The sequence below is a fragment of the Lytechinus variegatus genome, chromosome 13 (genome assembly GCF_018143015.1).
Source record: "Lytechinus variegatus isolate NC3 chromosome 13, Lvar_3.0, whole genome shotgun sequence".
Classification (NCBI taxonomy): Eukaryota; Metazoa; Echinodermata; class Echinoidea; order Temnopleuroida; family Toxopneustidae; genus Lytechinus; species Lytechinus variegatus.
Window position 1 is genome coordinate 1,911,582 of NC_054752.1, and position 27,378 is coordinate 1,938,959.

General features: G+C 34.8%; 1 protein-coding gene and 1 long non-coding RNA gene across 3 annotated transcripts in view; both read right to left on the bottom strand.

Annotated features, from left to right (window-relative positions):
• The window catches only part of LOC121426589 (ly6/PLAUR domain-containing protein 6-like), a 44,810-nt gene extending 43,233 nt beyond the window's left edge, over positions 1 to 1,577 (bottom strand). Inside the window, exon 1 of the mRNA XM_041622944.1 lies at positions 1,543 to 1,577. The gene's annotated coding sequence lies outside the window, so the exon portion shown is untranslated. The remainder of the gene's footprint in view (positions 1 to 1,542) is intronic.
• Positions 1,575 to 26,062, bottom strand: LOC121426590. Of its 2 annotated transcripts, none has more exons than XR_005971615.1 (3): positions 25,647 to 26,062; positions 3,246 to 3,404; positions 1,575 to 1,779 (listed from the first exon to the last, which is right to left on the bottom strand). It is a non-coding gene; the product is annotated as an uncharacterized LOC121426590 (long non-coding RNA). The 2 variants fall into 2 exon arrangements; XR_005971614.1 differs by lacking the exon at positions 25,647 to 26,062 and adding an exon at positions 8,996 to 9,460.
• Positions 26,063 to 27,378: the final 1,316 nt, after the last annotated feature.

The window sequence follows — 27,378 nt, forward strand, 5'->3', positions numbered from 1 at the left end:
GCTGCACCAGCCCGAGTTTGCTTGATATGAGATTTTAGCCCAATCAGCCCCTTAGCGATTAATCTCGAAATTCAAGAAACACCGTCTCCTTCATCGCAAGAATAGCACTAAATAACGCACTACATGTATTTTGCAAACAATCCCAAGTTGACTTGGGATTGCAATCTCGAGATTAATCCAGCAAACTAGCGCGATGATAACGACTCCATAAAAAATGATCTTGAGATTGTTCAGATCAGGATAATTTGCCCGATCAGAAATAGCCATAAACTGATCTAGAGTGTGAAGACATCCTCCACAGCTGCAAGGAGAACTTTTCAAGTAGCCATGTGTCAAGCAATATTTTTCAATAGAAATGTAAATATATGATCACAAAATACTGTAAATGTAAAAATAAACTGTTTCCAACATAAAAAATGAATTTATAAAAAATATCCCAAATTTTTTTTACACCTCTCATCAGGCAGCCTCAACTTGAAATGCATATCTGCCAACTCTTTGGCCTAAATAATTTGTAGCCATCATGTCCACAACACAGACTGCAATTTTTTTCATTTATTATGCATCAATAATAGAATCATTCTACTGGGTGGAAACCAAAATGGTCTGTAAAAATCAATAGCCAAGTCAAGCAGAGTATTCAATTTCCTGGCTGAAAATCCCAGAGCTGTTTCTAACATAAAGAAGAGACTATTCCTTGATAGAAACACCAACACACTAAATTATAGAAAGAACTTAATCCTACCTTTCCTGCTTTAATCTTACAGTTAACATCCATACCTCAAATGAAATACCTTTTCAAAAGGTGCCTAACTGTATGTACAATGTACAGTCTATACTAATCCTTGGGACAAATTTTTCAAATGAGATTAAAAGCTGAGCCTTATGGTCATTGATTGGTCTTACAGTTAAACCATAAAACCCATTAACACAAAACACTCATCCATTTACTGAGACAACATTTATCAGATTATAATAGAGCTTCTGCATTGAGCCTGTGAGTATAAAAGGCCTAGGTCAAATGTAATCATGGAGCTAATAATAGCTCCATGGTGTAATTCTGTTACGTTGTACATATTAAACAGTTTACAATAAAGATACAAGGAAATAACATTGTATGCTGTGTACTATTAAATCACAAATTGTCTCTGAGTCATATTTTCTCTTAAAGAATTTAATCAATGGAAGCAAATGGAGTCAATCCTATGAATAATAACCTGGTCAAACCCTCACAAATCACCTCTCAAAAGAAATAGAACACCTCATCAATTTTTCACGCAATCTTAATCCCAGGCATAAAGCAAATGACCCCAATGAATTGCCTGTAAAATATGATTGATAGCTGGCCTATTCAATCAAACACATAAAATATCCATCAACCACTATATAGACCTAACAAGGCTAGCATACATCAAACACGCTTCACTGCACCTCCAAAAATACCACAAGGAAAATTAGGTCAAAGAATTAAAGAATATATCGAAATTGAACTAATAGATGAACTGCTACCCAACCGGTCTGCAGGCGCTCTTTTGTACTCACCAATAGAATGGTCCCAGTCCAAAGATCCAAACAAATTATGGTAGACGCCAGGAGTCTATTGAATAAATCCGACTCGAGTCCGACTTTGGAAGTAACAAAAAGAAAGTCACTTATTTGCACAATGATAGGATGATTGGCTTTTCCAATGTACAAGTACAAGGTCCAAGTTCAAAAGAGGAGATTCCAGATTGGATTATGATGATGATCATATAATCAAGTAGTAAACAGTAGTAATTCCTGTGAATAAGAACAGAAACCAAATACACTGATTAGAATGTAATGAGTACATGTTCTTCAATGTGGTTTGTTCCATAAAAGTAATTCAAATCAATCATGAATTGATATGATATCATACTATTTTCACAATGAAATAGAACGTCTTGTTTCAAACTTCGAGTTTTTATTACTTTTTCACTCACCCGCTTTGTTCTTTCCCCTTTTTCCACTATAAAACAGAAGCAGTTTCACAATGACACACTGTTTGATAATGAATTCTTTTCAATCAAAACCCACTTCAAACTTTTCAAAACTTTTAAAGACAAAAATACAAAACATGCAATGACTTCATTGAATTCTTGATTGTAGGTTCACAATCCAAACTTACAGAGAAAATGAATAATAACTTTTGTTCATTTCTTTTTTGATGCGTTCATCTGAACTCAACGACAAGTTCAAATTTCTTGATTTTCAGCAATGTTTACAATTCCTTGCAACTCTAGATGGTGAATTTAAACACAAGAGTGACTAGACCCACCAAGCCTTATACCAGCAAATGTAACGCATTCCCTGCTTTTTAATATACTGTGCTTGTACCTATATCTGGTATCCTGATCTATACATATGTATGTTTACGTAGACTACTCAATTTACAAAACAGTTGCAGCAAAAAAATGCCTCTTTCACATTAGGCCTAGATTAGGGAATAAAAATAAATAGTTGAATCAACATGAAAGAAGTATCTAGCCTCATTTTTATCATTTTTAATACCACCACTTTCCTACACAGCACATTTTCATATATATATATAGCACAAAATGGAAAAATAAGAAAGGAAGACAAGAAATATCCAAGGCTAATGAGAGGCCAATCAAACGGCTGTCCAATGTCATAACCTTGGAAGTTTTCCGATTACTTCAAGGCACCCTTCTCACATGATTTTGGGTAACCCCTTCCCCTCTAGTCAACTATTAATTAACAACATTTACGAAACATAAAAAAATGTAATTAAAAATATATGGTTTATGCCAAAATGTATTCAGGAAACTGGTTTATGCTTGTAGTGTAAAAATAGCCATTAAAAAAATGAATAAACCAGCACCCATGCAGGGAGAAGAAAATCACATCACCATCACGTTTGGACCCCTGTGGTCTGTAGAGTGGGTCTTTTTTTGCTTTCATTGGTACTATAGACTGTTATTGTGAGTGTTGTATTACTGATTCAAACTACAAGTAATCTATTCTACAAGTGGTTTCCACTCAAAAGATCATGGGCCTGTGGAGGGATGGGTGTTGGATGATGGGGGTTTTGAGAGAAGTGGGTGCATGTGGATAAATGGAAACAATGATGAAATAGGGGGCGTGGGGGTCTTGGTAAGGGATATCGAACAATAATATTCATAAGTCATAAATGAAATAATGAAATTCATAGCACGTAACTGAAATAATTATATTCAGGGACATCATCAACCATCCATATCACCTACCTAAATCAATTGCTGTTATCCTTGTTGAAAACCAGCTCACTCTTGCCAAATAAGTGCTTGGTTATATCCGGCGTAACCCTGACAATACTGCACCCGGCAGAGCATGAAAGCGTGTCTCCTTGTATTGTTCTTACTGGTCCTCTAAGGATTGGCTACAACCTGCACAAGAAATAAAGTACAAGAAAAGAATTAGACACTTTAATACCTCATATTTTACCAAGATTAGTCCCTTACAATGTAATCTCGTAGAGAAAAAAAAAGGAAACAGAAAAATTTAAAAGTACACACACATAGTTTGTAACTCTGGTATGTACATAATTACTATCAATTTAGAACTAGAAATTTGACGTGTCCTAAGGACACAGATGCCCCCTCTTCACGCGATCAGAAATTCATTCAACAAGTACTTAATATTGTGCAGAAACCAATATGCATATTATATAATGAACAAATTTATCTCGCATATATAATGAGCTGTGACCTGCGGACTTCAAATTCGAGCTTAGCCTGTATTTTGGTGTAATCAACCTACACACCAAAACTGTTTAAAATCCACTAAATATTTTTCGGAGTTATTGTGTGGAAACCAAGTGGGGGGATGGACGGAAGGACAGACGGATAGGGGCAATGCTTAATGCCCCCTCCGGACTTCGTCTGGGGGTCATCACAACTGGGAGGCAATTGTGAATTGAACAAATGTGGAAAGGTGACCATCTCCTTACAAAGATTTTTTTTTCTTTAATTCATCTCATACTTCTTTAAAGGGATGGTCCAGGCTGAAAATATTTATATCGTAATAAATAGAGTAGAATTCACTGAACAAGATGCCGAAAATTTCATCAAAATCGGATAACAAATAATGAAGTTATTGAAGTTTGAACTTTAGCAATATTTTGTGAAAAAAGTCGTCATGAATATTCATTAGGTGGGCTGATGATGTCACATCTCCACTTTCCGTTTTCTTATGTTATTACATAAAATCATATTTTTTTCATTATTTCATACTTGTGTGAATAATATGTCTCCCTAATAATGAAATAAGTTTGCAGTGCTCAATGAATATCTAATGCACTAAAATCAGTTGTCAATCCAATTTTTCTAGTTCTTGGAAGAAAAAAATTGAATAAACCTAATTTCATATAATAAAATACAAAAGAACAAGTGGAGATGTGACATCATCAGCCAACCTAATGAATATTCATGACGACTGTTTTCTCAAAATATTGCTAAACTTTAAAATTCAATAACTTTGTTATTTGTTATCCGATTTTGATGAGATTTTCGCCATTTTGCTCAGTGAATTCTACTCTATTTATTAAGCTGTACATACTTTCAGCCTGGACCACCCCTTTAATATAAGAAGTACAGTGTGCAGTGCATAGCAACTTTCCCATTCACAACTCTTCTTCAAGCTACACTGTCTCAGACAGCAATTTAGAAGACTTTGAATCAACATTAGTATGGCATAATAATACTATACATCAATCAGGTCTAATTATTACAGTTATAGTAAACAAAGGTCTTGATAGGCAATAGAATTTATTATACCATGGCAAATGGGCAACAAAAAACTAGCATACGTGTACAATGATTTTCAAATAGGACAAACTATAAAGCTGATCTGAGAATAACAAAGATTTCTGTCAACAATTCAAACATCTCCTTCTAATCCTCTAAACACCTACACTAAAGCTTATTCTGCTATTTCATGTACATGTATCATCTGCAGAATAGGTACCCGACATCTTCTTTAAGCCATCGCTATGGCAACAGCTGAACTGATGCATTCCTCTAGGGGAGTTTGCATTCATCCATGCTACTGCTGCTCAATACATCACATGAGCATGACAAGATATAGACATCTCCCTGCATGACAGGGATGTTATTTATGCATCTGCTTTATAGCAAGTAGATGTGAAGAGGAAGGCAGATACCCGTAGGCTCACATTAATGAGCAGGTATACATGGATACAAGCAGTACTTGATGATGCTTTTAAAGCATACAATATTGAAAATATAAGAGACAAGTTTCAAATACTTTTTTTGTTCATAGTGGTAGTTTGTTCTTGATTCTATTCACTATGAAGTTTTTTTTTACTCATATTGTCAAAAAACGGTTGATTTGAACATGGACATGTAGTATGTAGGTCCATGATATGAACAATTCTTCATCCTATCAGGATCTCTACAATCTCCAAAAGTCCAAGATAAAAACTGAAAAATAATCATTATGTCAGATACAATATTTTGACAGATTATTAACAGAGGCCAAATGTGCTGCTGTTGCTTTTGCCACAAAATCGTCAACCCTTCAAATGTATGTAAAATGATACTCATTTCAAAATGGCCATTAACTTCTATAATCTATATCTCTTGTTAATATTCATCATCAACAGTATTTCCATAATTGGTGTATAACTGAAGTTATACCAAACAATTTCGATAATTCACCAATTGCTTCACTGCCATGAAGTCATGTCCAAAGCCACATTCCTCTGTGGTTAGGCATATCACAAAATCAGCTAATAGTAGTCATTCCACCATTCATCACTGTCAGCCCTGAAATACTTCCTACCCTTTCAAATCCAAAAGCAATTTATAAAACCACAGCCATATTTGTTTTGTGTACTTTCGGCACGTCCCATTATCATTCAAATTGAATTTCAGTCATTGCAATTTCTTTCAAGGGTGACTTTACGATTAAAAGTGGTAGAAATATTGAAGTTAATGAAGGGAAACAATTGGTAATCATTCCAGTTATCGATTTTCATTGTGTTTTGAAAATGAAATGAATTAAATTCAAGGGCAATGGGATGATTATCATAATTTCATTTTGCTCTTTTATTTACTCAATGTTGTTATGGATATCAAAGACTTCTAACAAAAAAATTGTACAAAATACAGAGTTGAATTCACATCTTATCTTTTTTTAATTTTTTTTTTTACAAGGATATATGCACTTTAAATCAAAATTGGTTTTCATCAGATACTTTTGTTGGAAAGTATAATTTTAAGGCTAAGGCATTAATTCTAAGGCTCTGTTCCCATTTCTTATTCATGATTAAAGGACAAGTCCACCCCAACAAAAACTCGATTTGAATAAAAGGAGAAAAATTTAACAAGCATAACACTGAAAATTTCATCAAAATCAGATGTAAAATAAGAAAGTTATGGCATTTTAAAGTTTCGTTTATATTCAACAAAATAGTTATGTGAACGAGCCAGTTAAATGTACATCCAAATGAGAGAGCTGATGACATCACTCACTATTTCTTTTGTATTTTATTATATGAAACATTTTTATTTTCTTGTCATTGTCATATGAAATGAAGTTTCATTCCTCCCTGAACACTGTACATAATTCCATTATTTTATTTTTATGTGCTTCAAGTTCAGGCAGTGAGGTCCTAATCATCAAATTCGTAAAAATTGAAATATTGTATAATTCAAACAATAAAAAACAAAAGAAATAGTGAGTGAGTGACGTCATCGACTCTCTCATTTGGATGTAACTGGCTCGTTCATATATAACTATTTTGTTGAAAATAAAGCGAAACTTTGAAATGTCATAACTTTCTTATTTTACATCCGATTTTGATGAAATATTCAGCATTTTGCTTGTCAGATTTTTCTCTATTGATTCAAATCAACATTTTTCTGAGGTGGACTTGACCTTTAATATTCAAGAATGATATGGTCAGATTTTAATACAGATTTTTAATACAAAGTTTTCACACTATACTAAACATGGTGGAATAACTGGTGCTCTGCATACGCCATGTACCTGTAGTAGCCTACATGTATAATTAGTCTGTGTATTATCCTAGGGTAGGATTTAGTGGCTTCTTCACTTTCAAAGTAGGCCTTACTATTTTACTCCATACAAAACATGTGGTTTTTGCAGGCTTCATCGTTAGAACTTTTTTTAAAGACGGAAATAGGGAATGCTTTGCAATTTAATTGCTATTCATACAATGCTTGTAGAAATCTGGTATCCTGGTAGCAACAAACCCAATTCATCTCTTTCATACAGTCAGTTCCAGGAGAAAACTGATCAATGCACTTGTCAAAATAGAGAGAGGACAAGAATTATCACACCCAAATGCAGATCTAAAATACACAAACAATCCTGGCAATCACTGAACTCATGCAAGTGATACCAACCTGTTTAAATCTCCTTGGTGATACCCTCTTTATGGTGAATACATACAAGTAATATCACCAACACAACAAGAAAATGGTTTAAAGCGGTCCACCCAAAACAGGCTTAAAGGGGAAGTTCACCCTGACAAAAAGTTTATTGTAAAAATAGCAGAAAAAATGATAAAAAATATTGCCGAAGGTTTGAGAAAAATCCATCAAATAATTAAAAAGTTATTAGAATTTCAATTATTTGATTTGTGACGTCATATGCGAGCAGCATTCCTACATAGCGAATGGTAAAAATTCAATGAAATGTCATTTTCTCAGAAAATTGAAAATGGTTTTCACTGTACCTTTTGTATATCAATATACAAATCATTTCACACCCGATCATGAATAGAAAACAAAATTAAGTCATCAGGAACTATGAAAAATTTGAAATTCATGCATTTTATATTACATAACACATGGGGCAGCTGCTCGTTTATGACGTCACAAATCCAAAACTTTGAACTCTAATAACTTTTTTACTCTTCAACGGATTTTCCTCAAAACTTTACCAATATTTTTTACTATTTTTTCTGCTATTTTTACAACAAAGTTTTCTTCAGGGTGAACTTCCCCTTTGAAGGTCAAGTCCACCTCAGAAAAATGTTGATATAAATCAATAGAGAAAAATCAGACAAGCACAATGTTGAAAATTTCATCAAAATCGGATGTAAAATAAGAAAGTTTTGACATTTCAAAGTTTTGCTTATTTTCAACAAAATAGTTATATGAACGAGCCAGTTACATCCAAATGAGAGAGTCGATGACGTCACTCACTCACTATTTCTTTTGTTTTTTATTGATTGAATTATACAATATTTCAATTTTTACGAATTTGATGATTAGGACCTCCTTGCCTGAAGCACAAAATGTTAAAATAATGGAATTCCACCTGTTTAGGGAGGAATGAAATTTCATTTCACATGATAATGACGAGAAAATAAAAATATTTCATATTTCATATAATAAAATACAAAAGAAGTAGTGAGTGAGTGATGTCATCAACTCTCTCATTTGGATGTAACTGGCTCGTTCATATAACGATTTTGTTGAAAAATAAGCAAAACTTTAAAATGCCACAACTTTCTTATTTTACATCCGATTTTGATGAAATTTTCAGTGTTATGCTTGTTGAATTTTTCTCTTTTTATTCAAATCAAGGGGTGGACTTGTCCTTTAATGAAAAAAAAACAGCCAAATGGGGCCTAGCCAAGGCATACATGTATGTTGTTTTAGTTTTGTGAATGTATGTAGGCCTATGAGAGACATCAACTTGCAAATGAGATCATTATGTTTTATTCTAATTTCACTTTCTACATTGCTGTTTTCCGAACACTTGTACTTTGTAGCATAAGTGCAGAATAATTTCAGAGCAGAACAAGTGAATCATTCTTCCTCTTTAATTTTTCATTTTTTTATTTTTAGAGTACTGTACGTTCCGGCCTATAGTCTATGGGATTTGATTTTGTAAAATTAGAACAAAAATAATTGTGGAGCGTAACTTGAATTACATTCAACAAATGGACAAATTTCGTCATAATTATGTCAGTTATAATTACCTATGATGAAGCTCAATTTGATCCATAGGTCTATAATCCTTTGGAACCAAAAATCCTCATGCCATTAAAATCAATTTATTCCTCTTTATCGAAGTCCTCCAAATTGATGTCCATTTGCGGAAGGAACAAGAAAATGACTCCAACCATCACAAAAGGACAGCAGCAATCATACCATCCCTCCTGTGATCAACAATGTACATTAGCCAGAGCTACATGAAGATAAGCACCAAAGTACAATGGCTTTCAAAACCCAAACAGCCAACCAGACGCACAGCACAATAGGACACTCCAGCGCTAGCGTGCAGTACGGAGGAAGGCAAACAAGACAAATGCAACGTTGTGGACTCTAGCCCCGACAGATATTGGACACAATAATACGTCAGGCTTGACTTCTTCGCCACAATCCTCTCAAACAGAAACACAATGCATGTATTGATTTGGGGGAGGTGGGTTTAGATTGAGAGGAGTTGAGATATATTTTAATATTTCCCCCCCCCCCTTTTCTATTAAGAAAACTTGTTTAAGTACTAGTTCATCTGGGACAGACAGTTCTGACGAGGGAGGGAGGGAATACCTGTACGGAGCAACAGGTAACATGGAAGAAGAGGGGGGAAATGGAAAGGTAGTAATTCAATTAAAAGTTTACATCTCACTCTGTACATATCCGGTCTGGGAGCACACTGACACAAAAATACTGTTGTATTCAAAACATACATGTTGTGTCAGTATGGAGGATCATATTTCATCTTTTTTTTAGCCCAAAGCTACATGTATACATGTATAAGGACTTCCTTATTAAAAGTTGGAGAGATTTGGAGGTACTGTAAAACAAAAAGAAAAATGGTATCAATGTTATCCTGACTTTAAAGCAAACAAACAGCGAATTATCTTGCTTTATTTGGTATATTTTCAAACCAGGGGCCCTAAACATAATCAAGGGACTGATTCTTACGATTGATCATAGACACAATAATCATTGCAATCAATCATAGAGATTAGTTCTAAGATCAATCACTTGGCTTTATGTAACAGGCCTGGAAAGGCTGGAAAGTCAGTAAAATATACCTCAAAAGAAGAAAAAGATGATTCCTATACCATACAATAATAAAGTTTTCAAAATAACACAAATTTTCTTTAATATTTCTACAGTAAAACTTGTACTTTTGATAGTCTTTGTAATTTTATTCAATGCTATTGATTCTGATGTCAATAGTAAAGTGAATGTTTGAAGTGCTGAATTAATGAATAAATAAATAAAGTAAAATACAATTGTAGAAGTAGGATGGAGGATCTCGGGTGTGAAAGGGGAGAAATAGGGGAGATTATAGAACAAAAAGACTGAAAGAAAAAACATTTTAAAAAATAAAGAATTGTTTATGATTGACATTCCTGAATACGATGGTTTTGGATCATCAAAATGGACATAGATAGAATCTACACAGGCCAACATCTGTCAGCTGTGTTACAGATTTTAAGCAGTATTGAAAAAAGACAAAATACATGGGTGGTCCTGCACATTCTAATGAACCGATTGTTTAAATTATTGCATACAAATATAGACAATGACAATATGCCAAGGAGATTGTAAGGATCCCCCTCCCCCACCCCCCCTGTACATTGATCAACTCATCAGCAAACAATACATTTGAAATTGAAATTATGTGTATAAATAGCAAATGCAAATCATCAAAAATTTATTATCCTATAAAATCCAAGAACCACGTCACTTTGCATTTGATGACCTGTTTTGACAATGAGCCTTTAAAAATATGAATTCATTCACAACTATTGCTCTGGGTGTGTGCTTTTTATTGCTTGTAAAATAGAATGATTGCGCTTATCTTTTAATAATGAAACTGGCAAAAGCAGATTGATTAGCAAATTTAAAAAAGGCTGTAATATTTCTTTAATAGTCATCTACTTTTTCCTTCATCATTGATTAGCATGTTTTTCAAACAACCTGTTATCTAAGGTAATGAAGTACATTATTCTGAGATTTCATTAATGAAACTTGCAACGTTTTGTTGAAAAAGGATATGAATCATCTGGAATAAAGACTTATTAAAGAGTGAATTTTCTTTAAAATTTGAGAAATAATGAACATCTGACAGAACTCCTATCCAACTATTTATTTTTGTTCCAACATGTCCCTACTGTATGTATTATAAGGCATGAATGTCGGCTTATTTCGAAAGGGTGGGTGCTGTCGCGTTAGGGTGCGTCAACGCGAACGCGAAGATTCGTCCAAAGCCCCCCCGGTTTGGCCGAAAGGGTGCGTTGGGAGCGCCACGTCGCGTCGCGTTCACTGGAACGCGCCCTTTCGTCCAAAGCCCCCCCGGTTTGGACGAAAGGGTGTGTTTAATAATAATGAATAAATAAATACAAATATTTATAAGAAAGCTGAACAAACAAAAAAGACGAGTGATATGTGAAATTTGCATAGGAACATAAATCATCATATGGCACAAACATTCTTTTTAAGGTAAAAAAAACAATGACGGCATGCTGCATGAGGATTTTTTCGGTGGAAATGTTTTATGGTATAATATTGATACATGTAAAAATTATGACTGATTTCAAGGTTCTTTCAAATAAATAAAAGTAACTTACCTTCAATTTTATATTTAGCAGGTGTGTATTTATTACAAAGGAAAAAATTCGTATACCTGGAGATATTTGGTGTCCCCCAAATTATAAAACTTACGGCAGATGTGTCCTGGAAAGGCAAGGCCAAAATTGATGTCGGGTCAGCATTCACAACGTTTAACTCTTCAGACCCTACCTTACTATATTTTACACTTGAGACCCTGCCTCAGTATATTTTGTGAGATGTATCTGTTGTGCATGTGTGCGTGTTGTGTGTATAATAATAATAATATGTGCGTGTTGTTTGTATAATAATAATAATACTTATAATAATAAAAATAATAACAATAATAATAATACTTATAATAATGATAATAATAATAATTTTCACGCCAAGTGGCTTATTGCAAGGGTGGGTATCTGATTTTGTTATCATTATTATTATTATTATTATTATCATTATTATTCTTAGTTGAACATTTCTTTCTTTTCCTCAAATTGTCAATGCTTTAAATGATTGAAAATCCACTATTTTACGTGCAAATTGGCAATGTTTGACAAAATACCTTATATTCAGCTTTCTTATAAATATTTGTATTTATTAAACACACCCTTTCGTCCAAACCGGGGGGCTTTGGACGAAAGGGCGCGTTCCAGTGAACGCGACGCGACGTGGCGCTCCCAACGCACCCTTTCGGCCAAACCGGGGGGGCTTTGGACGAATCTTCGCGTTCGCGTTGACGCACCCTAACGCGACAGCACCCACCCTTTCGACATAAGCCTGAATGTCAGTATCCTCACACAACATTTGCAAATTTTGAGGAATTATTTCTGACAGAACTCCAACCTTTTAATTAGAAATCTTTATTTTTCATTCTAATATGGCCTGAAAAATTATACCAGAATCTGAATGTCAATAGTGAAACCAAACACACTCTACTAAAATATGCACATTGTCAATTTTATGACACATGCATGCATTCATAATTTGCACAAATCAAATAATTGGTATAAAAAAAGTTTTATCAAGATTCACACAAGAGAATCAACTTTCTTTCTGTCAATTGTAAAAATATATCTGCAGCCTTAAACTTAAAGGTGAATACCAAAATGAGAATGGTTACCTTTAATTTACAGTAGTGATGTTTGATTCTTATCTGTCATCTATCTGTTCTGAAGGCTAATTACACTGGTTAAGCATCCAAATGTAAATAGCTCAACATGGATGTTAGTCTATTAAGATGGGTCATAATGGATGAATGCAGTGTAAACTTCAAAGTAAAATAATAAAGGATAATTTGTATATTGCATGTATCCACCTTGCTACATTAGGTGCTCAAGGCGCTCCTATCTTATCCTGGCTAGACTAGTCTACCAATTCCGGTGCGCACAGCTTTTTGAGGAATTACTTCCTGCCGGTACCCATTTACCTCACCTGGGTTGTGTGCAGCACAAAGTTGGTAAATTTCTTGCTAAAGGAATACACGCCATGGTTTGGAATTGAACCCACGTCCTTCAGATTGAAAATATCAAACAAAGTCGCATGAAAGTAAACAGCTTTCTAATAGGCCCTACTACTAATACAATAGAGATAATACAACAAAAGTGTGACAAAAAGCATATTTTAACTGAGTGATTAGGCAATTTGTAGGCAAATGCAAAAGAAACAATTATTTAGGCTGAATTAAACCTCAAAATGCTGAAAAGTGTAGGCCTTCCATCAGCTGAAAAAAGTGCATGTAGGTTGAGTGCAACATATTGTGGAATGTGGGTCAATTGCCTGCTGAAGAAAATACACCATGGCGTGGCTGGGATTCAAACCCGGGATTCGAACCCTAGATTCTATTTCAATTCAAATTCCAGAGACTATAAATCCACTCGTCCACAACGCTCCAAAATCTCCCTCCCAGAAAACTGTATTTATAAGGCTAATGTATAGTCCTGTAATCACTACTGTACTGTTTCAGGATACCATGTTTGGAGTGTCCTGTTCGACTTATTGGCTGAACAAACACTAGAAATGATACCAATTTGGCCAATATTTACTTAAACAAGAAAAGCCATGCCCTGTAAGATGGTATTACACATGTTGTCCAAACGTTCAAGATAAAAAGGTAAACTTATACTGCAAACATAGTTCTTTTTACCAAGTTAATAGGGGTACCACTGAAGAGTATATGCAGGCATGTCCAGTGGTGCTAGAATGTGAACCCCACAAAAATTTCTGAACATTATTGGAGTGTTGAAGTTGAAGTTCTGCCATGTTGAAGTCAGGTTATAAAATATTACATTCAAAATTTCAATAGTTTGTTTCTCTGGGCTCTCCGAACATTGCAGTGATGTTGACTATATTCAGCATCAGCACTCAGTATGAATGAGTGTATTTGTGAGTTGGGTTCACTTTGATCCATTCACAACTATCTGATTTTCCACTATCATGACCTCGTTTTGCAAAATTGAAAAAATCCAATATGTGTGGATTTTGATCAATAAATTTTGAAACTTAAAACTGGCCTATCACTAATCCCCCCCCAAAAAAAACCAATCTTCTACATGCTTTTTTAAAACATTCCTTGAGTACACCTTTTAAAGACACCACAAACTTGTTAGAACATGGAGTAAAGTTCAATCCCAAACACTTTAATTACAATCTTAACTATTGACTTATCTTACAATCTTTTTCCTTGGGCACTTTTTCAAAGAAATCTACTCAAACTTCCTCCGGCCTGGGGTCTTACGAAGACGAATTCATCAACACAAAACATGGATTATAAAATACAGCAGCTTTGTCCCCACCTTTCTGCCCACATCATTAGAAAAATACCGCCCCAAGATTCAAAATATTAAAATTTCCATCAGGAACCGGGTCTTGAATTAAAACCTTTTCCTGTAAATATAATTCACAAATTTGTTTCTTATACCTTCGACGAAGGAAGTTCGTCGTCTGGCAGCTGTTGAAAGCAGGATTTTGCCTGATGGCAAAACAAAATTGGTTTATACAGGAGAAGAAAACGTTTTCATTTCTGGGGATTTCTGAATAGAGGATTGGGGGGTAATGGAACCAGTAGCTGTATTGAATGGCCAAGTTTGAGAGCCTTTAATCTCCAATGGACTGACCCTTTGTGAACTCAATTTTAATTTGATGAAATAATTACAGGAGGCAATGTTGACTGGTCAATGGGCATGGTCACAATCAGACTGGACTATGGGCATTGAGCAGGCTAGTGACCTTCATAACAAGGCCTTTCAGAAAACTCCTCACCTGGGCAAGTAGTACAATAATGCAGGGCACAAAAACTTATCAAAATATACCTTCAGTATATGAACAGGCCAGGTATATAAAAACCTTTTAATACCCTTTTCATAAACCTATCCTCCAATTAGCCGCCTAAGAGTAATGCGGATAATTCAATAAAAATTGCGTTCATAAACTCCGAAAATAAGCCGCATTATTTTTACGAGCGCCCGTCCTGAAAAAGGCCTGACAACTGGACATGCCCCCTCCGATGCGGTTGTGTTGGAAAAGGGTGACCTTGTGACCGCACCATGGCAATTATCCACATTATTTGGAAATGCGTTCATAAACTCAAAATCTTATCCCAATGCCGCTATTATGCGGATAATAGCAGCATCAGAGTAATGCGGATAACTCTTGTCCTCCTCCAATTTTATGACCAAATTATGCTGCTATTAGCCACCTAATTCATTTTAATTGAGTTTATGAAAGGGGTATTAGATTTTCGATAGCAGTGGTAAAAGGAAGTTTTTGACAACTGTCACAAGTTTGATTATGGATGAGCTTGTTAATGGCCTTTGTTTTAATGTCTAGCCACCTGCTTTGAATTTGTTTTCAAATATTACAACTATAGCTGTGAATTTATGAAAATTCTATTCATCACTTATTGTGTCTCTCAAAAAGAACAGTTCCATGTATTTCCATGTCATGTTAAAATTTTTCCAAAGATTTTCCATCTAAAAATGTCTAGATTATCAATTCAATCTACATAGTTTGAATTGAAACATTAAGAATATAGATTTGAAGAAAAAACCCGTTAAAAGATTTGCTAAAAAATGGCTGCCATCCGCTTGAAAAAAAAAGAAATCAATATAAAAGCTGTTATTACAGGTCTAGCTGTCTTTATGTCATACAGAATTATCAATTTGATATTGAAAAATAGAATTAAAAAAAACTGTTATTAAAACAAAACAAAAACATTGGGAATGTAATCATACAAATAGATCAAGCATAATATCCTCCTATCACCAACTTATTTTCCTAATTTATTTGTAAAATTAAATCTAAAGAATGCATTCTCATCTTCAAAGAAGGTTTCTAAAATTTTGTTTGCATTTTTTTTTGTATAAAAAAGTTTATAGAAACAAGACTAGGACCAAAGTCTATGTGGTATTGTTTACATTCCTCTGTTTACCTTTTGGTTTTGTGCTGCTTTTTATTTTTTGATTTTGGTTAATGAACATCTATTCACAGGTATATGCTGCAAATTAAAAAGGCAGACGTATTTCCTCCAAATAAAGTTGTTTAAATATATATAAAGCCTTGTTTCCTTGAAAAGGGGTATGGCTATGTGTAATTTGTGTGGTGCATGTTTTCTTTCTCTTCTTTATTCTATTTTCAGGTTTTCAAAATTAACTACAATTCATACATGTATTAGATAAATAATTCCTATAATTTCTGTCGATTTCAACCAAACTCATTACCTACTGATATTACAATCTTATACACAGCTCTTTGCATAACATTAGTGTAAGCCTACTCTGCCACAGCCCATATTAGTAGATAACTTCCAACAGAACACCTCTAAAGACTAATACCCTTTTTAGACAGGCTAAAATTTCCCTAACCCCGTACTATAGGTGGGGCTAAATGGCAATTTAGCCCCACCTATAGTACGGGGTTAAGCTTAGCCCACTTTCGTTTTACACAGCGTTTTTGCAAAGTGGGCTAACCCCACCTATAGTACGGGATTATTTGGCCCTGCAAAGAAGCAGGGTTATCCCACCAATTGCGGTGCTAAGAGCAATAGTACGGGGTTAAGATCGCATGTGTAAAACGAAAGTGGGCTAAGCTTAACCCCGTACTATAGGTGGGGCTAAATGGCAATTTGGCCCCACCTATAGTACGGGGTTAAGGAAATTGTAGCGTGTGTAAAAAGTGTACGAGTGAAGCACTTGTACTACGAATGATCGACAAAAACCACTAGTCCGGGGTTAGCGAGTTTCGTGTGTAAAAAGCAAGCATTCCTTATCCGGGGTTAGCAAATAACAATTTGGCATGTGTGAAAAGGAAAAAAAATAGTACGGGGTTAAGGATAGTACGGGGTTAGCGATAGTCCGGGGTTAAGAAAATCCTGTGTAAAAAGGGCATTTAGGGAATAAAACATGAATATCAAACTTCTTTCCTACGATAAACAATTTGAAAAACTTGTAAAATAGCCACCGGCAAAAGGTGCAAAGCCTCAACGGCCTGAATTGTAGTGGAGTATCGAAGTGAATTGCATTGCCCCTGATAATAATCTGGAAAAATATAGGAATTCTGTGAAGGGATTACTGGACAAATTGGAGATAATTGCCTTTTTGTATACATGGTTCTTGAGAGCTAGAATTATTTCAGAAGCCGTGAAGTAATTATAACTTTAGACCTGAATGGGGTAATAACACAAAATAGAAGTGCATGCATTGTATCAGAGAGTCAGTGCACTGCATAAGTTCAACTCAGGTCGACAGCAGTTAGGACCAGGTACAGACTTCATTGCATTTCTTTCTATTGCACTGATTGCATCCAGTACAATTCAACCTTTCAAACCGCCTCGATCACAAGAATCCCCGTTAAATTACGAGAACTTTTCAGGCTAAAAAAGTACCTGTTAATTATTCCTGCATTCACACCGCCCCAAAACACATCCTTTGGGATAAGTTCCTGAAGTTACGAGCATGCGCAGTATGGTCTGATAAGCAGGCAAGGCGCGAGATTAAAAATCACTAGCCCAGCAGCCACCCACGCCATTGCGCCCAACGACATGCTGGGCTAAAAGTTCCCGTAATTTGCTTTCACATCGCCAAAATACCTGCGACCTTGGAAAAATCCCCACGAAAGTTCTCGTAATTTTGCCAAGTACCTACTATTTAGGGGGTATTCTCTTTCAGGGAAATTACGCGTAGTTTGCTTTCACATTATAGTAGACCGGCCAAAACGATTTTTTATACTTTGGACGGCAAAATTTGTTAATGCTTGCTAATGCTTGGCATCCCAGCTAAAAGTTTTGCAAAAATACCCAGGAATTGCGTACGGCCGGATGCCAAGCGCAATTCTGCGTGAAAGTGTCATTCTTAGCGTAAAATCGGAAGGACTGTCGAAAATCACGCATTTTGATATTTTGACGGATTATCATTATATTTTTTATTATCTTTGATATGAAATTATTTTTATTCGGAATTTCAAATTATAAGTCTACTAAATATGCATTTCAAATTTGAATATTACACACACACATATGGCACAGGGAAACATAAAACCGCGATTTCCTCGAAATAAAAGTTTGTGAAAACTATCAATAGTTTGAAGTTTTTTTACGCAACATAAATTCATCGATTTAAATGCATTTATCCATCGGATGTATAGTAAATGTCCTAGTGCCACAAATATTAAAAGAATTTTCAAGTAAGATGGTAGATATCTCATTTTATGTTATCCGAAAGGAGACAATGTGCATTTTACCAGGTGCGCATTTTGAAAGAAAAATTGAAAATACCGTACATTATGTACATAATTACATGTATAAGTACATACTAAATCGAGTTTTTATTTACATGTATAAGTCCATAATAAAGCGAGTTTTTAATTGGATAGCACAATTTGTCAATTCCTTGCATCCCAGCTAAAAGTCTTGCGGAAATACTGAGGAATAGCGTACGGGCGGATGCCAAGTGCACTTTTGCGTGAAAGTATCATTTTTAGCGTAAAATCTGAAAGACTGTTGAAAATCACGCATTTTGATATTTTGACGGATAATCATCATATTTTTTTATTATCTTTGATATGGAATTGTTTTAATTCAAAGTTTCCAACTATAAGTTTACTAAATATGCATTTCAAATTTGAATATTACACACACATATATGGCAATATGAAATATAAAATCGTGATTTACTCAAAATAAAGGTTTTCAAAAATTATTAATGGTATAATGTTTGTGTTCCGCATCTCAATTTCGTCAAGATTTAGTGCTATTACCGAATAAATACTTGATAATTGTTGTTATGTCACATATAGTGAAAACAAATACTGAAATAAGATGCAAGATATATATCATTTAATGTTATATATGCGAAATATAACAATGTACATTATCACCCGTATCAGACATCTGAGCTGGTCATTTACAAAACCGTATTGCCCTACATTTTCTTAATATCGGGAAGGGTAGGTACCGGTATATTGTTTGTATTTTCCTCGGTCTCAATGTGCGCATTTACTTTGCATGCAGAGACGACGCAAAATATACCTTTGTATTTTCCCTGGTCTCACATCCGGGCATTTGTGGATGCGTATAAAGAAATACGCTTCATAAGGATCCGCGCACCAACAATATACGTCATAATAAAGACAACGCTGGATCCGAGAGCTTGCAAGTACGTCATAATGGTAAAGTGCAGAGCCTAGACCGATATTAACATGACACAATAGAACTCTATTTTCAAAAGAAATATCCCCATTATCATGATTTTTGCTCTAGATATCTGATTTGGATGATAATAAAAATATTGACCGGCTCTTCTTTCGGGGAACATCAAATATATTGCCCTTAAAAGACCCATATTGCCCTCGTCTAAAGACTCGGGCCAATATGATTCTTTTGCTGGCAATATATTTGATGTTCCCCTCAAGGCCAGTCAATATTATATAATTATTTTATCAGACGCGCATTTCTGATAAAAAAATAAACAGCGCACAATATTACATCGATATTGCACATATCTTATATCAGTGCGATACTCGTCATGATATTATATAGGATTATGTTTGCTTTTGTAGAGTTCGATCTTCTTGATATTTCCACGAATGAATTGGTGCTGAACTTAATTCTACCTGTGGCGATATTCAGAAATAGGTCTGATATTTAATTTGCCGTTACCATGGTAGCATTAATTTTACAGGAATATCTACATGTATATCCAAAATCATAGAAAACATACATGTATGAATAAAGCGATTGAATTAGCATTTTTAAACCACTCTGTCAATCTACATTTTACTTCAGTTATTTGATTATCAAAGTATATTAAAAAAATGGCCGTTGCACGGCAGTACCTATTTTTTGTCTCGCCGGCATAGCAGAGCAGGACTAAAGGAGCCACTTCTCCGGTGGAGGTGACGGTAGTTTTGATATAACAGCGTCATATCAACCTTGAAATCTTAACCAAAGTTACATTTTTCAAAATTTCATTATAACTTTGAACGTATAGAAAAAAAAAATAATGACACTTTAATGTTAATGACACTTTAATATTCATGTATTACTGATCGTCTTGCACAAGTTTTAGATCACATGATTAAGGTCAAAGGTCATTTAGAGTCACTGAACTTTGGCCATATGGGGGTATTTTTTAAATGTCATCATAACTTGATTTTTATTGATCCAGTTAAAGATTACACTTGAACATAAGGGTATTAAAGTATCATCGATCATTTTGCACATATTTCAGTTCACATGATCAAGGTCATACGTTATTTTGGTTCGATGAGCTATGGATGGCGTTTTTTTATTATTAATTTCAGTTGTTTCCAATGTCCTGCTGCTATAATTATTATGTTAAAATATGAATAATAAATGTTATTTGGTCTTTTGCATTGCAAATTATAATTTTCATTCAATTCATTTTACTTCAAAGTTTTTGCATTTGCTATTATCACAGGTCCATGTTGTTATATATTCTGGTCTAAGACGGGGGCCGGACAGCCCGACCCTGGGCAGCCCTGGACATACCAATGCCCTTTTGGGAAATGCAGTTGTACGACAATCTATATATTACAATATATGCGCTGGACGCTGGGCATTAGCCTTTAGATTTGTTTGTCATAATGGTCGTGCGACGGCATTTCCCAAAATGGCAATACACTGTGGTGAAATGAGCTTTAAGATTTGAAATGTGAACTTTAATTGTGAACTTTAAAGGACAAGTCCACCCCAACCATGCCAACATAAAATTGATTTGATTGAAAAGAGAAAAAAATCCAATAAGCATTACACTGAAAATTGACAGAGTGGTTTAAAAATGCTAATTCAATCGCTTTATTCATACATGTATGTTTTCTATGATTTTGGATATACATGTAGATATTCCTGTAAAATTAATGCTACCATGGTAACGGCAAATTAAATATCAGACCTATTTCTGAATATCGCCACAGGTAGATTTAAGTTCAGCACCAATTCATTCGTGGAAATATCAAGAAGATCGAACTCTACAAAAGCAAACATAATCCTATATAATATCATGACGAGTATCGCACTGATATAAGATATGTGCAATATCGATGTAATATTGTGCGCTGTTTATTTTTTTATCAGAAATGCGCGTCTGATAAAATAATGTGCATTGTTATATTTCGCATATATAACATTAATGATATATATCTTGCATCTTATTTCAGTATTTGTTTTCACTATATGTGACATAACAATTATCAAGTATTTATTCGGTAATAGCACTAAATATTGACGAAATTGAGATGCGGAACACAAACATTATACCATTAATAATTTTTAAAAACCTTTATTTTGAGTAAATCACGATTTTATATTTCATATTGCCATATATGTGTGTGTAATATTCAAATTTGAAATGCATATTTAGTAAACTTATAATTTGAAACTCTGAATAAAAACAATTCCATATCAAAGATAATAAAAAATATGATGATTATCCGTCAAAATATCAAAATGCGTGATTTTCAACAGTCTTTCAGATTTTACGCTAAAAATGATACTTTCACGCAAAAGTGCACTTGGCATCCGCCCGTACGCTATTCCTCAGTATTTCCGCAAGACTTTTAGCTGGGATGCAAGGAATTGACAAATTGTGCTATCCAATTAAAAACTCGCTTTATTATGGACTTATACATGTAAATAAAAACTCGATTTAGTATGTAATTATGTACATAATGTACGGTATTTTCAGTTTTCTTTCAAAATACGCACCTGGTAAAATGCACATTGTCTCCTTTCGGATAACATAAAATGAGATATCTACCATCTTACTTGAAAATTCTTTTAATATTTGTGGCACTAGGACATTTACTATACATCCGATGGATAAACGCATTTAAATCGATGAATTTATGTTGCGTAAAAAAACTTCAAACTATTGATAGTTTTCACAAACTTTTATTTCGAGGAAATCGCGGTTTTATGTTTCCCTGTGCCATATGTGTGTGTGTAATATTCAAATTTGAAATGCATATTTAGTAGACTTATTATTTGAAATTCTGAATAAAAATAATTTCATATCAAAGATAATAAAAAATATGATGATAATCCGTCAAAATATCAAAATGCGTGATTTTCGACAGTCTTTCAGATTTTACGCTAAAATTACACTTTCACGCAAAATTGCGCTTGGCATCCGGCCGTACGCTATTCCTGGGTATTTTTGCAAGACTATTAGCTGGGATGCCAAGCATTAACAAATTTTGCCGTCGAATCCTTATCTAGAGCACTTTTTTAGGTTTGGCCGGTCTACTATTACCAAAATACCTGGTATTTTCTGATCGGGGTAAATTTCCCGATCAGAGAATACCTGGAACTGGCGAACTTCGAGGCGGTCTGAAACCACCTATTGAGAACCAATGTGTTTGCATTCAACCATCAGCTCTGTAATAAAAATGCTGGTTTGATTTTGTTCTTGAATCTTATTCAAAACATCTTGGCCTATTCATATAAATGATATAATAGTAGACTCAGGCCTGGTGGACTTGTCAGTCAAGTAACCAATATTATTTGTTTAGAATGGCATTTTTTCATCAATTTTCTATCTCTATGATTCATGCCCAAAACAGTAAACAACGATAATACATTTGTTATATAATGGAAAATAGAAAGTATATAATCAAAAGAAAACAAATCTAATCAAATTAAATACAATCAAATTAAAAATGACACCTACATGTACAATGGTAATTAGGGCTGAAAATCTTTAATAGGTATCAGCAAGCTTCCTTGTGACAAATGGGCCCAAAGCCAGTTCGTAGTTCATTTCTGCGCATGATCAAAATATTCTGCGCATGATCAGAGGAAGGTCATTCGTACTATTTAAAAGTGACATGGTGGTTTAAAATGAGATAAGCACCACCTTTTACTTATTCATATATTCTATTGTGGTTTTCATTTACATCCACAAAAAACAACAATGCGTCCACGAACGACTGGTATTTCACAGTTTGTCAAGTACGTTGTACAGCATGCTATGATATACATTCAAAGTAGGAATGCAACAAATACCTTCATAAAGTGTTAATGGGTATGCTATTCTAGTCACCTGGTCTATTCAATTTCTTCATCCTGCTATGTAAGGCAAGCTTAATAATATCATGCTTTGAAATATGCCTATCATAGTAATGAAAAAATGAAAGGTCATTTGACCAAAATTGTCCATGAAGTAACTACAACTGGTCTATTCCTTAACCCTGACACCTTTTTCATTTGCTCCCAGGAATAAAAAGTCAAATAAAAATGTATCTGTTATATTTTGAAATTTGATTTGGCATCTGAAATCTAGGAACAACTATAAACTAGGGTATTATCAAACAGCTCTATTGGGCTTCTCAGTTGCATTGAATGACTGTCAAGTGTCAGTAATGTGCCAAATACCAACCAGGGATAGTATAAATCTTCTACAAATAACCCTGCACCTGTCTGGCAGATATCACCAACTATAAACTTCTCACATGACCAGCCTTTTATCACTTTTTATGATGGGTCCTCCACTAGCAAACAGAACTCTACACTTACAACACAAGGCTAAAAAAGACAATGTCTGTTGACCTATTGACCATACACAAGAGATTTTCTACTACCAAATTTTGTAGCACAAACAGCAAGATCATGTTTTGGTTTCAAGAAACATAAGTGCTACAATTTACTGATTGAAATTAACATAAAAATGGCCTACATTGTATACAGTAGGCCTACATGTATGTGTGGCATGCGGCCTATTTTATTCTAATTTCCCGGGCTTGAACCCTACAAAATGATTACGCTTTGGATGGTATTTTGATTCAGGCAAATTTGAGTTTGAAGTTGGAATTGTTGTAAATTGGATTGATTTAGCCCTTTGATCTCAATGACCATGGACCTACTCATGCAATGACAAAGCTTTTCTGATAGTTTTATGGTAAAAATGATCAAAAAGTCGCTACAAATGTGATATAAATCAGTTTAGTTTTTAGCAGCAGCATCATCATCATCGCCATCGTCCTCATTATCATCATCATCATCACCATCATCATCATTATCCGACATCCTCATTATAACCATCCTCATCGTCCTCATCATCATCATCCTCATCATCCTCATCATCATCACCATCATCCTCATCATCATCATCATCATCACCATCATCCTCATCATCATCATCATCATCACCATCATCACCATCATCATCATCACCATCATCACCATCATCAGACATCCTCATTATAACCATCCTCATCGTCCTCATCATCATCATCACCACTATCCTCATCATCATCATCATCATCATCACCATCATCACCATCACCATCATCCTCATCCTCATCCTCCTCCTCCTCATCCACAAAGGTAGGCCTACATGTACAGTGTACATGGTCACAAAAAATACAAGTAGGGTCTAGGCCTAAACCTTGAAAGGTATTGAATCACGAGCCAAGAAAGTAATTCAAGATGTCTCCGCTCTGTCAACGGAAAGAGTGAGAATCTCCCACAACATCTATGATGACAACAAAGTTAATCAGCATCTATGTCTTTTGTTGGCCCCCTTTACATGGTGGTCTGAGTTTCTTCCATAGGCTAGGTCTGGCTAAATCTATTTTCAGGGACCAAGATATATTGGTTATAAAACAAGATGTAATCAATACCACACTCATATCAAGTGTTTGGGAACATGGGTATATCATCCCACTCAACACTTTTTTTCTGATTTTTTTTCCTTATTGTTCACATAAAGTTTAAATTTTCAGTCATTTAGAAACTGGGACTCATACTTCATTTTTGTGTCTGACTATCTGTCACTGTCAAAAAGTTTTATTTTCCCAGGAAAGATAGAGCAACTTTTTAGAGATAACTGCATTCCCAATTTGTTAAAAATCACATCTTCTGGTATATTTTCTAGCTCTTGGGAGGAAACAGAAGCCATTAGAAAAACAAAGAAAATTAATACAAGGAAACAATGGCAAGATGAACAGGAAAGAAAAAAAGTTTAATAACAATAATCTGAAATGGATACATAATATTATATGTACTTGTAGCATCTTCATCATCATCATCATAATCACCACTACATGTATCTTCAATATCTTCATCATCAACATCATCACTCTCAACATCCTTTTCATCAACAGTTCAACATCACCACCATAAATCTTCATCATCAAGATCATTAACACTGGTCCATCATCGTCATGCATTTTCATCATCACCATCATGCATTATCAACGTCATCATTAATAATCATCATAATGCTCATTATTCATCATAATCATCACCATCATCAACATTCAACAATATCATTCATCATCATCATCACAATCATCATCATCGTCATCTTCATCATCAGATATCATCACCAACACCACCTCCACCACCACCACCACAGATATAAATTACTAGCCATCACACAAAACACATGCCATTTGAGGAGGCCCAAATCCCCAATTATTTGTGAATTAATGACAATGTGTCACATTCTGGGACCGATCAATATGCGGCTCAAACTATATAGGCCTACATCGAAATTGGAATCAGGAATTTATATTATACTTTGAATATTGTACAGAATTTCAACTTACATCGGGGTTCTAACATGCCACGATTGTTGGTCCCAAATTAAAACGACGCCGTCCACCTCGCACTAAACAGGGGTAAATCCTTCACAGTAGATCTAGCCTACAGTATTCTCTCTTCAACGGGCCTCAGCTCTGTGACCACTTTGACCAGTAGAACAATGTAAACCGTTTCCTCATAAGACAGTCCAGGATATCTACCAAACTAGATAAGGATGGAATATCGAGTTCATGGTCAGTATTAATCACCACCACAACTACAGAAGAACTGCCTGATAATTCTTCCTGCCTGTCCTACGATCGAGTTCGACCGAGCGAGATCAACAGCTCCCGCGACGACAGCTCTGCAGAAAAGGGGGCGCATGATCTGATTCCTGATTCTGGATCGAGAGTGCATCAAGTGCAACTGTGCTGGCCGACTATAATATGGTGACAATTTATGCATAAATACTCATTCTTCAAACAGTGCCGAAACAGTGCCAACTTTCGGGACAATTTCTTAACAAATTTTAGCTTCAAGCTCAGATTATCTAGGCTTGATAAGATAATATCCTTCTTTGTAAAGATCAAGCTCAAAGCATTAAAGCCTACCCCCTGCACCCCCTCCCCCGCCCAAAAAAAACTCGGCCGAATTTTAACTTTTTTTAAGTTCAAGCAGATAATGGGAGGGGGTGATAAATATGGGGGGGGGGTCAAATAGGCCAAGTGGCGGATCCAATGGTCCGTGCCGCCCTTTTGTGAGTCATAGTAATTTCGCTCATGCACACATGCCCCTCCCCTTTTCAAATTCCTGGATCCGCCCCTGAGAAGGCCTACAGAAAAAAGTGGAGAAATGGGGGAAACATAGGAAGATTTGATCCAATTGAGAAGTTTATAATGACGAAAATTTTCTTGGCAAAATAAGAAAGAATAACAAAAAAGATCTTTGAAGGCTTGAGGAAAATCCATTAGGCCTAAATATATCTTTTTCTTTTCTTCTTTATAAAAAGTCATTCAAACTATAAGTTTTAGTTTGTTACGTCATATACGACAGTTATTGAAAAAATGTTATGTTATAATGATTGCCCGAATTTAATTCTTGTAGTGATGTTTGGTGATTCAAAATTTGTTTCTTTCAGGAGCAGGCGTGAAATTATAGTGAATATATAAAAAGATAAAAACTCATATTTTTTTTTTAGAAAACTTCATCATCATAAACAGTGTTTACCCCCACACTGTGTAGAAGCTGCTCATATACGACGTCACAAATACAATTCTAATAATTTTTCTTTTTCTGGAGGGGTTCACTAATTTTTGATCACCACATGTAGGCCTATATATTGCTATTTTTACAATAAACTTTTCGTCAAGGTGCATAGGAAAAGATTCTTTGAGGATATCATCAATATATTTACGATTTTTTCCCAATAGACTGAACATTTATTGAACATTAATTCTCACTTTGGTAAGTGATTATCATTCATCATGTTTATTTAATATAAAAAGGGACCATTATCTTGAAGATATAGACCTGATCACATTTTTTAGGAAAAAAATATTGACTACTTTATTCCTTTCTCTCCGTCTCCGACCTGTTAGTAGGTGAGTATTTATATATCAAAATGTTTTAATCCTCATTTGATCGCTTTCATGTGGCACATGTTTACTCTTTCTTTTCTAGAATGGTATTTTGCTATTAAGTTATCAACAACAAAAGCATTCATGGTATTAACACAATACTATTGCCCTTCATAAAGAT